Source organism: Chrysochloris asiatica, unplaced genomic scaffold, assembly GCF_000296735.1.
Source record: "Chrysochloris asiatica unplaced genomic scaffold, ChrAsi1.0 scaffold00216, whole genome shotgun sequence".
NCBI classification, from domain to species: Eukaryota; Metazoa; Chordata; class Mammalia; order Afrosoricida; family Chrysochloridae; genus Chrysochloris; species Chrysochloris asiatica.
Genome location: NW_006408734.1, coordinates 5,044,762 through 5,050,761, shown reverse-complemented (window position 1 = coordinate 5,050,761; position 6,000 = coordinate 5,044,762).

Here is a 6,000-nt window from a genome sequence, read left to right as displayed (position 1 = left end):
TGTCATGCTAGGTAAGATGGAGGGTCAGAGAAAAAGAGGAAGACCCCCAACGAGATGGATCAGCCAGGTGGCATCATTGATGGCGTCAAGTGTGGCAGCTGTAGTGAGGTTGGCCCAGGATCGGACGTTTAGTTCTGCTGTGCATGGGGTCACTATGAGTCGGTTCCAACTTGATGGCACCTGACAACAACAATAACTTTAAACTGAAAATGACTAACCATGTATGATCTGAAGTTAAGTAGCTATAACAATTATGATAATTCTATAATCCTCTTCCATTAGTTTCTGAAATTCAGTCACAGGTTTTTCATTTATCAACATTGACAATATTTCCCCTTTTGGCATGTTTTACAGGTCTTTTCAACCTTCCTTAAAATGCTGGATCCATGTAAAAACTGTTGTTTAATCTACAATAGTATTCTCATAAACTTGCTTCCAATCTTAAATACTATGGGAAGATGTCCACTTAAAAAAAAAAATTTTGATGTTGTTGTTGTTGTTAAGTGCCATTGAGTCAGTTCCTACTCTTAGGAACCCTCTATAGGGTTTTCCGAGGAGTGGCTGGTGAGTTTGAACTGCCGACCCTGTTGTTCAAACTAACTTTACTTTCTAGGCTTTAGCCCACAGTACCACATGAGAACTCCAAAATTTGATATGTGACCTCAAAATGCTTTTATTTCCATGGCACAAAAAGTAATAATAATAAAAAAAAATACCCACCCACTCCACCAATGAAATGGATTGGAACAGTGGCAACTCAGTGTTTGTGTGTAACAGCAATTATGAGGATGACCAAGCACTGGGAAGTGTTGTGTTGTACACAGGGTCTCTGTGAGTTAGAACCAACTTGATGGCACCTGACAACAACAATGAGACTAAAATAAGTGTATTACTGAATCAATTTGTCTGCAGTCTTCCAAAGACCAGAGCAGTGTGTTTAATCACATTTTATTTGGAATAAACGTATGCATATATGAACTGGAACCCTATTAGTATACATTTTGACTTATCTTCATATATTTATGTTTGGAATAATTAAAAATAATAATGGTTTTATTTTGACATTACTTTCTTTTTTCCACAGGGCAGTCTAATATGACTTTGTGTTGCCTTTGTCACATATTTGGCATATCACCTGCTACTCATGCTGTCATACCAGGAGAAAAGATCTACTAAAGTTCCAGTTCTGTAAACATGCTTATTTCAAAAGTGGATTGCAGCAGGAGGGACTGAGGAACAAGTAGGCGGAAGAGTACAGACTTAATTGTGTCATGCCATCATTTTAGGATTATCCTAAGGAGCATTTCTACTGAGTCAATAATGTGCAGTTGGAATGGTAATATGAGAAGACACTAAGTGATATTTTTCAAATAGAAATGGAAAAATTAGCAGATCAAATATTTTCACCATGAGTTCAATGAAAGATATTGAATAGAAAAGAAATGTCCATGCCTACTTGCTGTTGTCTATGGAGGGACTGATATAGACGGCATAAAATAAACAGTAAGTAGAAATATTGTGTCACTTAACAGACTGTATAAAACAGATATTTAAATTAAAGTGCTCAAATTTAAAGCACAAATGCTGCAGTAATAGAAGGGCCATGCCAATTACTTAGTCAAGGGACTAATCTAGCCTAGAATCTGAAGTGACAGTGATAATAAATAGCATCAAGGTTGATAGTAATGAAGTCAAAATATAAAAGAGCATTAAAAATGACAGAAAAACAAAGAGTGTTTTTTTTTTCCTTTGAGACATGGCACTGGAAGTTACTTATAATACTGAAAGTATAATAATGGACTTGCTAGAAACTTCCACAATTCTTGGAGTCTAGTCCTGTTTTTCTCAAGGGAGAGCACTTGTTTAATGTGGATGACTCTTACAAAGTAGTTATCTGACTAGTCACTTCAACCTCAGGAGGAAATCTGAGCATAACCTTCATTTGCTCAGTGGATACCTATGTTTCCTAAAGGATTATCTTTGCAGGTAACTATAGGACTTCTGGTTTGGGGCTATAGGATCAGCACTGGACTATGAACCACAAGGCCAGCAGTTCAAATTCACCAGCTGCTTCTCAGAAACCCTATACAGGGATGCTATGAGTCAGAACTGAGTGGACAGCACTTAACCACCATATATTTAAAAGGGACCAGAGAAAATTATGTCTATTTCTTTTCTCTGATATCAGAAGAAGGAAGAAGCAAAGTATTTCTCAAGAATGCAAAGAAACTACAGACTTTGCACAGAATAGATATTATCTAAGAATGTATTTCACATAGATATGTTTTAACTTTTGTATACTTTTCCTAACACCTCTTTCTGTATTTCTCTCAGTAACAAAGTAATCACATTTGCTGGATAACTCAGAAAATGTTACACGATCATCAGGGTAGCCTTTTCTGTTGGAGTTACATTTCAATCTACTCTTCTATATTGTGAGGGAAATTGATACATGAACAATTTCTTATAGTCTCAGAATTTTAAGCAAACTTATTTACTTATAGTTTGCTTTTATCTGGTGAACAAACAAAACATTTGTTTACTGCTGCTTTTCAACCTGCTTAAGTATTTTCAGAACATGTGATGTAATTGTGATTTTTTAATATCTAGATGGTTTGACAACTTTACAATTTCCTCTTCAAGTTCTGTCTGTTCTAATCAATTTTTAAGTAAGTGTGGCACTGTGGATTAATGCGCCAGACTGTAAAGCTGTTTGAACTGCAAGGTCGGTGGTTCAAGCTCACAAGTCGTTCCTAGGAAACCCTATATAGGGTCAGAATTGACTCAATGGCACTTATCAACAACAACAACCATAATAATTGGTCATTAAGTCTTCACTATTAACATGATTTTCTCATTTATCATATCTTTTGATCTATAAAAAAATATGCATGTAATATAACATAGCAGCATTTCCAAGAGAATAACTAATTTGCTCAAGATTACACAGTTGTAAAATAATAGAATTAAAACAGAACTTGAGTTTATTGATTTCTATTTATGTGTTATATCTTATAGTTTATAATCACTCACAGTTTAGCTAACCTTCATATAAAAGCAAAAGAAGTATAGACACCCAGTAAAATAGACCTGTTGCTGAACCTTTGCAATGTATAGGACCTTAGGTGGAATACTAAGCTCCATCTAGAACCTTCTGAGGTGGGATATTCCCACTAGAAAGGACAAGCAGACCAGGCTGGAACAGCTAGAGTGACAGAAGATACATCTTCAAAGAAAGATCATCAGGAAAAATCCAAAACAAAAATGGCAGTATGACTGGCTACTACAAGAATAAGCAAGTTGTTTGCAGGGAAGCCATCAAGGCAATCAATCAAATTCCTTCAGGACAAAGCCCCCTCTAAGACTGAAACTCAAAGGGAACACATGAGTAAGCTTGCTGGCAACCACATTGGTTGGTGAGTGGAAGAGAGGGGAAGGCAGCAATGAAGAACTGGGCTGAGTTAAACCACAGTCCATTGACTCCCATTGACTTGGAGATGAGAGAGAGAAAAGGAAAGGCTCATTGGTCTGAAGCATAGTGAGACCTGGGGACACCTGAGCACATGGTCAAGGACATTGCCGCAGAAGGCTAGAGCTGAGAGTGAATTATCCAGTTGATATGAAGTGAGGTGAGACACACGAGAGCACCCAAATGTGAAGATAGTATCCATTTGACTTAGCCTCAATGGCTTGTTAATCAGAACTCGATTAGAGGAAGATGAAACAAAACAAAATGTTTGATCAAGGAAATGAGGGTAAATTTCTACAATTTGATGAATTTGACCTATACTCCTGGATGTAGTAGCTCTAAATTCCAAGAGAGAGGGAAGGAGTTTTCACATTAAGTATCGATGTTATCCCCTCTGTATACAGGGTAGATAGGGACTGGCACCTAAGACATTGGCTATCTAAAATGAGGGGGCAATAAAGGCATGGAATGACTGGCTTACAAGTTTTCAAGAGGGAGTTGAGTTTAAAAGTGTGAGGGGGAAAAAAGAGTCCCCACTGAATAGTTTTCATCTTGTCTAGATGGGTCTGGTGAAAAGAGATGGGGTTAAGATTCTTATGATTTAATAATGAGCTCTGGTTGTGTAGTGGTTATGAATCAGACTGTGAACCACAAGGCCAGCAGTTCAAAACTACCAGTTGTTCTGCAGGAGAAAGATGAGGCTTTCTGCTTCCATAAAGATTTGCAGCCTCAGAAACCCTATACAAGATCGCTGTGAGTTGGAACCGACTCCATGGCACATAACCACCATCAATCATTATCATGACTAATTGCAACTGTCATAATTATAATGGTAGAAGTTTTGCAACAAAAATGGGGGAGTAGTTAATGTTATAGTCTAGAAATACATGACCTTAGGATCATCAAGGGAGAAGAGCACAAGCGTAATTTGGGACTCTATCCAGAGAAGCAAAGACATTAGAGATGGAGCAGAAATGGGTACATGGAGAGAGGGAACAGCTGAGATCCCTAAATTCTTGGAATTAGAGGGGTTGAGATCTGGCAGCCAGGAGGCAGGCTTGCAGAATGTACCCTTTGGTAGTTGAATTTATTATACATTCCTGAGTGTTTAAGAAAAAAAAAAAAAAAAAAGAAGAGCTAAAATGAATAGAGAGAAATACATGAAGGGGATTATAATCATTGTAATGAAACAAAGTATAAGATTTGTTGAATGCAAAACTGATGATCTACCCTTAAACTGTCACTCAATTAACAATTAAAACATTAAAAAATACATATCTTGAACATTATAGTTAATTTTAAGATTCTAGCTAGTAGAGATATTACTGTAAAGTCATAAAAATTTGATTTTGTACTCTAAAGTCATAAAAATTTGATTTTTACTCTAAAGCCATAAATATTTGATTTGTACAAATTACAATGCTAATTGTTTTATTCAGTGAGCATATGTAAAAAGAGTTGGAGGCACAAGAAAAAAAGTTCATTTGTACTATAAATCAATGTTTTAAAATAATGTTGTTATTGTTGTTAGGTTCCATCAAGTTAGTCCTGATTCATAGTGACCTATGCACAACAGAAAAAAACACTGTATGGTTGTTGATGTTGTTGGTGTGCCGTGGAGTCAGTTCCAACTCATAGCAACTCTGTACAAGGTTTCTGAGGTTGTAAATCTTTAGGGGAGCAGAAAGCCTCATCTTTCTCTGGGGATCAGCTGGTAGATTAGATCTGCTGGCCTTGAGGTTAACAGTGAAACTCATAACCACTATGTTACCAGAGCTTCTTAAAAATAAGGAGTGTTCTAGATTATGAACATATGACTGTGTATGTAGTTATGGATTTATCCCTTGATATTCTTACAATTGTTACACTTGAGTCCATTGCTGCTGCCACTGTGTAAATCAATCTCATTTAAGGGCCTTCCTTTTTTGTGTCTTCTTCACTGTACCAAATATGATGTCCTTTTCCGGAGATTGGGTCTCCTGATATTATGTCTGAATGATGAGTTGAAGTCTCACTCTCTGGCTGTATACTACTCCCAACATTGATTTGTTTGTTCTCTTGACAGTCCATGATACTTTTAATTTTATTCTCCAACACCGTAACGCAAATGCACCAATACTTGTATGGTCTTCCTTATTCCTTTTCCAACTTTCACATGCATACGAGGCTATTGAATAAAATAGGATTTGGGTCAGGTGCACCTTAGTCCTCAAAATGACACCATTGCCCTTGAACACTTTAAAAAGGATTTGTACAACAGATTTTACTATTTCAATATGTTCTTTGACTTCTTGACTTTTACTTATTGTTTTTTTTTCTTCTAGAAATATTTTAATAAAAACTGGCCAGTCCAAGAAATACCCACAGCATTCCCATCAACAAAAGAGTACCATAACAAAAGAGATACTCCATCACATGGCTATGATTTAAAGAAAAAAAAAAAAGGGAAACTAGCAGACACTGAAGCACATCAGCAAAGCCCAATTAATGTCACATTCTTTCTTATGAGCTATGATTAGGAATCTGATTAG